The sequence below is a fragment of the Apteryx rowi genome, unplaced genomic scaffold (genome assembly GCF_003343035.1).
Source record: "Apteryx rowi isolate R43461 unplaced genomic scaffold, aptRow1 scaffold_13, whole genome shotgun sequence".
NCBI classification, from domain to species: Eukaryota; Metazoa; Chordata; class Aves; order Apterygiformes; family Apterygidae; genus Apteryx; species Apteryx rowi.
In genome coordinates, this window is record NW_020447530.1 from 1,597,472 (window position 1) to 1,609,667 (window position 12,196).

Here is a 12,196-nt window from a genome sequence, read left to right on the forward strand (position 1 = left end):
GCTCTCCCGGCTTGTGGGCGCCGCCGCCCTCGCAGCGAGCGGGGCCGCACGCAGGTGAGCGGAGGTGGCTTTGCCGGGCTAGAACTGAAAAACGAATTAAAGTGCGGGTAATAACAGGTGAGTGGAAGCGGAGAGCAAGCGCGGTGCCGTGGGGCGAGGGAAGGACTTGTCAGCTTGGGTTAAAGGGTCACTCGAGTGATTTATTTTTAATTTGGGTGGGTGACAGCTGTGATTTCATTTGTTAGCCTCCCCAAGCGAGGGTATGACATACCGAATAAAATGTGTCAGCTACTGCGTCGCATCACAGGAGACTGTAACGCTGTGTCTCTGCAGCAGCGAGGGGCTGCTTTGCTCAGCTCCCTTGCAAACTCGCGGCCGCAAGGCAACAAGTGGAGTATCCTGCACACGCAGCTCCTGCTGCCCCTGGAAAGGCGGATCCTGCCTGGTACAGTGAGCTGCCCCTGTGGTCTTTGTGTGCAACCCCTGCCGCACCAGAGGCGGGTGCTGCGTGCGCAGACTGTGTGCTTCACCCTGCAGCACCTGAAAGTCAGCGCAGCAGCACTTCCAGTTGCAGAGTGCGTGCTTTTCCATGCCCCCTGCATCGCTGTTCAGGGACAGTCTACAACAGGCAACAAACCAAACTTACTTGTAGTGAGAGATGCAGACAAGCTCCTTTCTCATGCTTTAGAGTTGTTAAATCCAGTGACACATGCTTCAGCCTGGCCATTGTGCTGCCAGGTGAGTGGTGAATCGTTTTGTTTGCTTAGGGGAGCTCATAAAATGCTGTTGAATAGGAAGAGGAGACTCAGTTCTTCATTCTGTGCCTTTTGGGATGAGCCGGTGTGATGTTTTTAGGCCTATTTGCATTAGTTTTTATCTCAGTCTGCTTACTGACTTGCAAGTTCAAACCCAGAGGTGACAGGCAGTGAAGTCATTCTCAGAGTTGCCTCTGGAAAAGAAGAAAACTTTACTGCTCAAGAAATTTAAATTAGCCAATGGCAYTCTGCAAACATGGTCTCTGTGTTTATTATCCACAGCCTGATCGAGTCACAATTCATGGAAGTAGTCTGATATATATATGTAGCTTCAAAGCCTAAAATGAAACTAGCCTTTTATATGCAATGCATATTTTGAGCAGCTGAATATGAATCCAGGTATTTTCTGCATACTTTTCAGTAATACCTGAAGGAACCATGTTATAAGTAATCTACCTGGCTATAAAAACACCATAAGTAGAAAAATACAGAGCTTTTGACATATTTCAGACTAAAATGATGTTCTRCCACTGCAAAGAGAGATAGGGATTCCATTTATAAGTGACAAAACCAGGATTTTCTTGGATTAAAGTGCCGTAATACATTAATACTAAAAATAATTTATTGTCAATGCCTGCCTTTAATTACTGTAACTGATTTATAAAACAGCTTATGTGTGGATCATGAACGGATTATGTCTATCAGACCATAGCATAAAATGCAATGTCATTAGATATTTAAAGCGGTCATTAATCTTGCAGCAAYGTACACCAATTACTGCTCTATCTTTGCATTCTAACTAGCAGCCTGGCAGGGGAGCCACTGCGACATTTCCATTCCCTGGATCTGTACAACTAGCGTATCAATGCTACTGTCACAGCCATTGCAGCACAGCGCTTCCTTTTTACTCCAACGAACTCCAGAGCAGCTGCGCTGAGTCAGGCCAAAAGTGCMTGCAGCCCCGTGTCCCACCTGTGATGGTGACTCGTAGAGGCTGCTTGGGGAAGAGTATGAGAACAGGGAAGGCCTGTARCAATAATTTTGCAGTATATTCTTTTAGTCTCCAGCAAGTTGCAGCTTAGGGACCTTCTGAACTGGCAGYGGTATCTTTGCATTTAATAGTTCTTCATTTTTTTTTTCTTCTGTTGATTTATCTAATCTGCTTTTTGAAGCCACTTAAACTTTTATTCCTGATTGTGGCCTTGTCACCTTCGTGCAGCTAGTTTCCTCTTTCTGCTCCTGGTTTCACTGACAGAATGAGAAGCTGCTATTTGTGCACAGATTGGAATCCAGTAGGTTGAGCTGTGGCTGTACTGAGATACCTTCCAGATACCTGCATGGGAAGTGTTGTTCAGCTCAAGCAGATCATATCCCGAAAGAGTGCTTTTCATGGATGAAGTGCCTAAGACCTTCTTTTGACATTGAGGTTATGAGACTTCTCAGGAGGGTGCAGTGATGTGTGCTGGGCACTTTGCTCCTGTGGCTGGACTCCTTCTGCATCTTCTGCTTCTAAGCTGCTTGTTTAAAGACAGCTCTGCAAGCTGTAAGCCTGATGGATGAGGCCTAAAATCAGAGGAATRCAACACGTTTCCCTTCTCCCAGGAGCACCCTAGTGGCAGGGAGCCTGAGTAAGAAGGAGCACTGCTGGCAGGGCAGGGCAGAGGGAAGCAAAAGGAAAGGATGGGGCCAGGGGGGTGGTGGTGGTATAATCCTGAAAGAGTATGTGTGTGTGTGTGTGTGTGTGTTGGGGGGGGGTTGTGTTTTTTTGTTTGTTTGTTTGGGGGGGGGTTGGTTTTTTGTTTTTTGGGTTTTTTGTTTGCTTGTTTGGGGGTTTTTTTTGTTTTGTTTTACACATGGTGTTTTATGCTTGAGATACACTTCTGTTAAGAGAGAGTCATATAAAGTGAAGGAAAGTCTAGGCCAGCTGCCTCTGTCTGACTAGGCCTGGATTGAAGGTCGCCCTCACTGAAGGCAGTTGCTGCCAGCGGTGGGTGCAACAGCTAGAGACTAGTGGAGGATGACAGAGGGCATGCATGAGTGTTCCCTGCCAGGTGTGTGTCACAGACAATATCTTACTTAAGAGCATCATCATCTTTCTTAAGTGCAAAAGGACGGTGTTCTTTATCATGCACTACTCTTGGGGGCTGTGGGTGTCAACGAGATCCAATGTGGTACAGTGGCAAGGAGTCCCCCAAGCAGGGGCAGTAGCCTCTGAGTTGTAGATTGAGGTTTTAATTGGTGGCTTCACGTCTCCATTTGCAATGAGTCATACAGGACTCAGTCTGTGAAAGACTGAGATTTTCAGGCACTTGGCTAAAGTGAGAAGGAGAGGATGGAAGCTCCTTGCCGGTAAGAAAAGTGGCACAAGAACCTGATCCTATGTGAACATGATTTGGATTCTAACTTTCCTAGCTTGAACGTGTCACAGGATTGCTTCCTGTGAAGGTTATGATTCTGCTTTCAATCAAGCTGAAGTTACTCGGAGATTAAGCTGACCGTAAAAACTAACCAACTGTCTGGAGCCTTCAGCCTGTCCTGTTAGTTCTGGGAGATCCCCTGTGCTTGTCCATCAGCTGGGATGAACAAATGTGCTTAATCCGATTACACTGTCTTTGAGACATGTTTGGAAATGGCTTCCGGATCAATTACTTTCTTCTCAGAAGAGAAATTACTGTAGAAATTGAAAATGTGCTTGATTTGCTCAGAGCAAAGGGAAAAGAAGACAGARCATAAGAACTGAAGATCAGAATCTGACAAAGAAAAGGAGCAAGCAGCTCTAATTTCCTAGACAGAATTTTGCTGTAAGGAAATTTATGCAAAGYCTATGAATGCAAGAACAATCCAAATTACTATAGAGGCAATCGTCAATCATCAACACATGTTAGAAATGTAGAGGTTCAAGTGGGCTTTGCTCCTGAATGTCTTGTCTTCCTGAAAACAGAAACAAGTACAGAAGTCCAGTGCATACAACAGCTATAATAACTGGTTCATGCCTATTGGATGGAAGTTTTTTGGACAAGTTGATCAATAATCATGGTGGGAAATCAAGTAAGAAAGTATCAAAGTACCAAAGAAAGCCAGCTGTGGAAGCTGGTACTTAGCATGGTGTCACCATGCGGAGAGAGCAAGATGCAGAAGGGAATAGGACTGCTTCCCAGCCCTCACTCAGAACACTGCTGTTTATGCATTGTAGTTTGACATTTGCATTTTTTCACAATGCCTTGGAATTGCTAACTAGTTTTGCAGTCCACTTGCAAACCACTATAAACCCAGCTCTTTTCTGAAGAGCTTCTGTCCAGCCAGTCTTCCCAGATTGGTCTCACCTGTACATTTCATACTCAAGCTTTCTTAACCACATCCAGGTGATTAYGTCAAATATCAGACCCAGAGAGCTCCCTGGAGAATCACGCTCAGCCTGCCCCCATGGATCATAGATAACTATTCTTTCAGTATGATGTTCTGGCTTCCTACCTCCTTTTAGTTTCATTTAGATCATGTTTTCCTAGCTTGCTCTGAGAATATCATGCAAGAGAGCATCAAAAGTATTATTAAAGTCAAAATAAATGACACTTACTGCCTCCCGTTATCCAGAAGGCTGTTACCCTGTCACAGAAGAAAATTAGGTTTTATAAAACCAGGCTGCCTGTTACTTGCCCTTTGTCTACCATCCTTTCTTCCCAGAAAAAAACCTCCCTTTGAGTTTTGCTGTRATGAATAGTTACTAAATTAATATAGTAAATAGTTACCTACAATGCTGGGCATGGTGCACTGGACATAGAGCACCAAATTCACAAGAGTGAGTTCTGAGGTCTAGTGTTAAGAACTTGTCACCTAGAGGTGGCACAAGTAAGCCATACATAGACTGGTACAAACTGGGAGAGCATYGTGCAGTGTTTCTGTGCATCTGTCCTGAAGAGGAGCAACCTCAGAGCTCCCATAGCTGAGAGGTTAGGGCATTCTGCATGTAGAGTCATGTCTTCATCACCAGTATCATGTCAAAAAAAAGCCTATAGGCCATCTTCTTCCTACTTCTCCTCACTAGGGTTATCAAAGACGTATCATCGACAAGGTAAGGCAGAATTTGAATCAGTGCTTGGTGTATTGGGTTTTATTGAGAGTGTGGACTTTGTATGTTGGGGATATAGCAAAGGGCTCTGAGCTACCTTTTCTTGTGAGGAGAGGTATGTTAAGGCTTTTCTTTCTGAACTGCTGTACTGTTATGCCTCCCGGGGTGGTGGCAGGGGTATGACAACAAAGTGCTGTTAGGGGACTCAGTTCCCACGTGAAAATTGACATGTAACAGTCATCTGCTTGGGGTGCAGCAGGAAGGGATGAGCCCTGCAGTGAATGATCAAGCAGAGGGGGAGCGGCAGGGGGAGACAGTGTAATGCTTGTCGATAGTGTAAACACRATAAGGAACAATGAAACGGGCACAAGCTGAAACACAGGAAGTTCCATCTGAATATGAGGAAAAACTTCTTTCCTGTGAGGGTGACAGAGCACTGGAACAGGTTGCCCAGAGAGGTTGTGGAGTCTCCTTCCTTGGAGATATTCAAAAGCTGTCTAGATACAATTCTGTGCAATGTGCTCTAGGTGACCCTGCTTGAGCAGAGGGGTTGGACTAGATGATCTCCAGAGGTCTCTTCCAACCTCAACCAAAGATGCTAAGGAACAGTGGGTTGGAGAGACCTTTGAAAGGATTTTATCTGGGCAGCTTGTGTGGCCTAATTAATGGGCTCTCTCCTTTCACTCTCCACCTGAGCGCRTGCTTGTCTTCCCCTTCTGAGGGATAGATAATTTTTTGTTTGTTTGTTTTTTAAACTTCATGGATAGTTGTGAATACTGCTGCAAATACAAGATTTTGCAGAACTTAGATCCTCTTCACAATTAAATTTTGCCATGCTGCACAGTGCCRTAGCACACGATAAATTGGCCTTTACAACTGGCTAATGACAGAGATCTGGCTTCTTTGTAGCATTTGTTACAGTTGCTAAGAGCAGTCCAAGGATTACTGTAGTTATGGTGGTTTCCATGAATATCATTTCCCAAATGCTTTTAGMTTTACTGTGGCAGTTTACCTCTAATTGCAGAAACAACAAAATGCCTTAAGCATATTTATTCACTTGAGTTTTATTTTAGTTACTCATTATAAATGTGTTAATAACAGCCTGAAGGGAAGGAAAAGAATTGCATTTGAGCAAGAGAACCAAAGACAAGTTGGTTTAAAATTTTGCTTAAAGGACCATTATGTCCTTGGTAGAGTTTTTTCCTGCTGTTTTCATTTCTCCTTCTGCCATTTGATGGTTCAAAAACAGAAGTAAAAGGTGACGGAGTTATGTAATACCGTTAGTCTCAGGTCTAATAACTGTTGGTAAAACTCAGTCATTGAAGTAAATTGACTTCATTGCCACTGAAAGATAAATGCTTTGTTTGTAAAGGCAAGGCTTGGGKTTTTTTTGTTTGTTTTTTTAGTGCTGGTGGATTAACTCCTCACTGAACATAAAAGTTATTTCAGCTGATCAGAAGGTGTTCACAGCTGGAAGAGAGAAAGGAGGACTGTGGCTTGAGACCAAGGATGGGGAAAACTGATTCTACAAACAGCTGGATTCTACCAGAAACAGTTGTTTAASTCCCCCTGCCCTTTTAAGTCTCAGTGTCTCTTGTGTGTTGCTGAATATCTTCAGTTCCTACAGTTATTGGTYTCATCTGGGGAGCAATGATTTCTTATAGCAAAGGGCAGTAATTCATGTCTTACAGCTCTGGAGATCCCAGGTTTACTTCCTGGTGTGGCAGCTGAGGGACATTCAACACACTCGGAAAGACTTGCTGAGACCTGGCAAAACAGTAGTGGGCTACACCTCATGAAAGTTATTTTGAATTCTTCTGCCTTGTGTGGCCCAGCTCTAGGGCAGCTCACACCGCCCAAAGAACGTTACAGTAGCTGGGTGATCGCCACGCAAACAAGGAACGGGATAATGCCTTTCTCTGCCACACAGTCCCCTTTATGGTGTACAGCAAGGCCCCTGTGCTCCACAGGAGTGCAAGCTTAAGGAAGAAAGGAGCAGCCTTGAGCCCTGGTCTCTGTGTTGAATTGCAGYATTTCTTGAAGGCCTTGTGTTTCTGCCCACGTCTTGGCTTTAGTGCCTTTGAAAAGTGAATTACATGTATTTACGATGGTCAGGTCCATTCTGATCCTACCTTCAAGTGCAAAACTAGGAAAGAGCTGTTGTGAGGAAACTGGGAAAGAAAGGAGGAACTTCGTATGTATATGGCTTTGCAGCATGCTTCTGTCTTCCACTAGTAGATGGTACTCAGTCTGCTAGAAGAGCCATCATTGCTKCAGGATTGGTTTTTGAGGGTCTATGTCCCTTGCTTATCAGGATGGTCTTGTTTTGGGATTCAAGTTCCTGGTTCAGCCAGCATAGGGGGAAATGTCTTAGGATTATTCCAGTAGATGTGTGACCTGGCATCTTCTTATGCAAGAAAAAAATTATCCTTTTGACCAAGTTGGCCCTAATGCTCCTTCCATGCACAAAGGAGGGGCTTGAGGCCAGGAAGGGAGTTTCTTTCTCTGCTTTTCTGTTTCCTTCTAGTAGAGGTTGTGACATCATCAATGAGGTAAGGACAGAGTGGTCATTTTGGGGGTGGTGGCGTTTCCCAGGAGAATGCCTTATGAATGATACCTTCAAGCCATGTTAGTGGGGTATTAGTTTTTRCAAGCTTGCTCTGATAGGAGGTTGTGCAGTCCATCCCATGGTGCTCTTCCCCTTGAGCTGAAATGCAAAGCCTTTGACATGAAGGGGAGCTGGCTAGAGAGCCTCCTCTGGGACTTCTCTTGTAAGTTGGATGCAGACATCTCAGTGTACATGCTGTGCTTCCTGAACCTGGCTTGCTTAGAGGATCATCAACACAGTGCTTCTCATATTCTATCATCTTTCTTTTGGTAGAGTGATGCTGCATTTCCATTTAAACCCAAGTGTCAAGTTTGCTTTGTGAATTACTACTATTAAAACATGACTGTTTATCTTCCTGCGAGTCTTTCGAGATTATTTATACATTCAGAATTTGTCAGAGGGGAACGTTCAAAGGAGTTAAAATAAACATGTAATTTATTTGTGGTAGTACAGGTAGCTTGGAGACGTTAATTCTGCTGCAGATTAAAGGTAGAAGGAGACCCATTTATCAGGTTAGACAGGAAATGTAATGCCATACTGAATTTAATATCTTTGGTGCATGATCCCCAGATGACACTGTTTTAATGCATGTGGTTTGTTCTCTTGATGGAGGCACCATTTCAGTTTCTTTTGGACAATATATTAGTTATTCTTTATCTTGTAATCTCAAATTCGTGTCTGAATGAACAGAGTGTCCTTCAGGAACATCAATATCTGTAGATGCTCCTCTTCAGAACAGCATCATTGCATAGAACAGAGATTAACTTAAATGTAGAACAATTTATTTCCTTACTGCAGGTAGGGAAGGAGACCATAGGGTGCTCTCGGTCAGACTTTCCAACACTGATGCATACAGCAATAGGCTGCAGAGCTACCTGGCCTGTCAATGACATTGTCCTAAAACATTTGAAATCTAATATTTTTTTAGTGAAATTACTTTGCAAAATGGACAGAGGAGTAAAGATTCTTGGTTGAGACTGTCTAAAGCTAAAAGTGTCTTTCTGAAGTTTATTGGTTTTCCAACTGTGAGGGTAATAAACCCTTTTCTGCAGTTTAATATTTGTTTTCATTCTTATAGTTCAGTGATAATTTTTCCCCCTGGGAAATACATGGAGAGATGATGAGTTGGGAATAAATTAATTCTGAGGCTGTTGCTCAGCCATCCTGTGTTTACAGTAAGTGGCAAATCATTAGCATTTCAGGTATCTGTTGCCACAGCATTGTTCTTCAGAATGATTTTTTTCCTGTTTGTCAACTCTCCTTCCACCCCAAAAATAAAAGCGCAACAGTGGCTTTATTTTTATTTGATCATTATTGGTTTGGAGTTTTGTGGGGCTCTTTGAAGAATAGCAGCTTTGCCTTGTGACCATCTCACTGGTATCCCCCCCATGATGGTACAGTGGTAGGGCATTCCCTTTCTGGTTGGACAGTTGTACTCRCACACTCACTGCATGTTTTATATCTCTGAGGTGATGCAGCCACCGTTGGCATTGGCCATGTCACCAGACCTATAGCACATTTCAGAAGAGAAGCATCTACTGGTGAGTTCTGTCAATAATCATGTATTGTCTGCATTGAGATCTGCCTGTCATTTGGTGCCACCCTTTCCTAGCCGAGATGGAAGGAAGGCTTGCTTCTGTCTGGCCTTTCAAAGTACGYTTTCAGGGTCTGGAGTGGCCCAAAGCAAGCAGAACAACTGGCTATGTTATTTCTTTGCTGTGAGCAGCATGTATTCACTAGGTGCATGCAGAGCCCTGATGTTAAATGGCAGGTCTAGGTGCTATAGTCCTACGAAGAATGAAATAAAGCATATTTGAGCAAAGCTTCACCTTTCCACTGTTCAATCTATCTTCTTTGAAAGACTCAGTCATGAGGAAAGACTAGCTAGGCTAATACATCTAATCCACTTAAGAACTTCCCTTGAGAARGGTCCTACAGTGCACACTCTAATAAGGCAAGTGATTATTTGAGCATCAGAGTCACGGCAGTCATAATCATAACATGACCCTCTAGCTTTTTATTTTAGCTGTGGCCTTCTTGGAGATTTGAACCTGCAAACTGTGTGTAAAGCTCAATTTTCTATTATTTTGGCTTGGGTACAAAACAACATCCTTGTTCTTCCACGGGGGAGACACAAGAAAGTGAAGTGGGGATATCTGCACATCTGACCTCAAGGAAGACAGAGCAGATAAGAAGTTGCAAATTAGTTCTTGAGTCCTGGAAATATTTCTTCTTGTATCATTCCACAGCTTCTGCTCCAAGTGATGAAGCCCAGCAGAAGAATCTAGAATCTAGTCATGTCTTACTGGTGCGCTATCATTCCTTCTGTTTTCCATCAGCCTGCATGAAAAAAGCTGTACTGCATGTTTGTTAGCAGTTTGAAGATGGGTTTATTGCTGTTATGTWAGAGGCAACGAGCACTAATGAGCAGTGCTATCCCAAAAGGGTTCTCTGGTGTAACTTCGTTAGCATCAATGTGCTATTACACATACCAGAAGTGAACATGGAGATGCACACTCATAAATTGCAGGAGAGCTTTCTTTGCTGATTAGTTAATCAACTGAACTTTACTGCTGAGAAAGGCTGGAAGAAGCTCTGCTAGATGCCACCAATGCAGCTCTATGCATGTTCTCAAAGAGCCATTGGAGATAGGGATGACATCTTAAAGAATCCTCCTGCATCCCTTCCAGGTCTTGATGCTTTGGCTGCAAAAAAAAAAAAAAAAGCAAGCTTTTCTGTGTCCTTTAAAAATGATTTGAAGTTATTTTGGGACTGACTCAGTCCTGGCAAAGTTCTGCAGGCCTTCTAGGATCTGACCTTGTTGCTATTAATTTCATAAGAGACTCAGTGGCATCCTCTTCCTCTTACAGGGTCAAACTGGGATAACGTCCTATCACCACTGATAAATCACCATGCATTAGGGTGGCTAATAGTCTTCAAACATTAATTACTTGATTACATGAAGAAGCAGTTTTTCTAAAGTGGGATGAAAAGGCAGCAGTGCTGAATAAAGATTAAGAACCTGCCGATTTTTTGTTTTTAAAATGGTCTTATTTTTACTTTAGGTGAATACAAGAAGTGGGGCTGACTGACAGTTCTGTAACACAATTATTTTTATTTTTCGGCAAGCAGCAATCAAGAATATCAGAACTGAAATGAAATTTGTATYTCAATTGATTTTTAGGAGGAGGAAAAAAAAACCCCTGCTTGTGACTGTAGAGATTATGCTAACTCCAAACTGCACCTCCCTGCCTGTTAAGCACGTAGCCTGAGCAGGGGTGTAGCCAGCAAGCTGCCTAGTTAAGAGTGTGGGCTCAGCTGGCTTCCTCTCCTGTCAGTGCAGGAATAAGCTAGGTGGGATAAGCCTAGGCACCTTCACGGCAGGTGCCTGTCTCTTGCCACTGATAATTCGTGGAGCCCAAACAGCAACAGTTAGGAGGGAGGAACTCGCCCATCAGGTGTTACCAGGAAGAATGTCTTTACCCTGGAGTCAGGGGTTTGTGGAAGTAAATTTCAGGCCTTCAGCACAGACACAGTCTAGAAGCATTTGGTGCGTGGGCTTTGCATAACGATTTCCACRTGGCATGTCTTTAACTTCAAGTACAGCTAACAGAAGCAGCTAACAGATGCAGCGGTTGGCACAGCAGTTCACGCAGAAGGGCCTGAAAAAGGGCCTTTCAACACTGCTCAGACCAGCATACGTGTTCTCAGCTATGGCAGTAACGTGCCGCAGGGCACAGACCCCAACGGTTATTGGAGCAACTGTCCCTGCAACCGCAGAGGCTTTGACCCAGCCGGAACTTCAGAAGGATGATGCAGCTCTGCAAGTCTTGGGCTGCAGGAAATGCCTGGAGCCTCTTGATGGGGCTGATGGTCTTTTTGCCTGCGGGAGGTATGCAGTGATTGAGGAGTTCTGCTGCCAAGTCAAGGAGCTGCAGGGGGAGGTCAACAGATTGCGCAGCATCATAGAGGATAAGAAAGAGATTGACCAGATCTTCTCTGAGACTGTGCAGCTTCAGGAGCCTGAACCTCCAACTGTAGCGCGGGGGCAGGCAGAATCAGTGCCTTTGGGGTCAGAATGTGGAAACTCCCTTGGTGGCAAAGGCTGGAAACTGGTGACTTCTGACACCATGAGGAAGKCTCCTGCTCCACTTGAAGAAGGGACAGGTGACCCAGGGGGAATATAGAGGCACCGTCTAAGCATGCAGGAATGGGATTGAGGTTAGGAGAGCTAAAGCCCACCTGGAGCTGAATCTGGCAAGGGRTGTTGAGGGCAACAAGAAAGGCTTCTACAAGTGCATAAGCACCAAAAGGCAGGCTGCAGAAAATGCAAGGGCCCTGGTGACAAAGGATACAGAARAGGCAGAGGTTCTGAATGCCTCCTTTGCCTCAGTGTTCACTGGTAAAACCAGCCTTCAGGAATGCCAGGTCCCTGTGACCAGTGGGGAAGTCTGGAGCAAGGAAGCCTTCCCCTTGCTGAACRAGAATCRTGTTAGAGAACACTGAAACAAACTRGACATACACAAGTCCATGGGCCCGGCTGGGTTAAACCTAYGGGTGCTGAGGGAGCTGGSTGATGTCATTGCCACTCGATGATTAGGAGAGGTTCCTGAGGACTGGARGAAAGCAAATGTCACCCCTATCTTGAAGCAGGAYAAGAAAGAGGATCTGGGAAACTACAGGCCAGTCAGCCTCATCTTGATCCCTGGGAAGGTGATGGAGCAACTAATCCCGGATGCTGTTTCCAGACATGTGGAGGACAAGAAG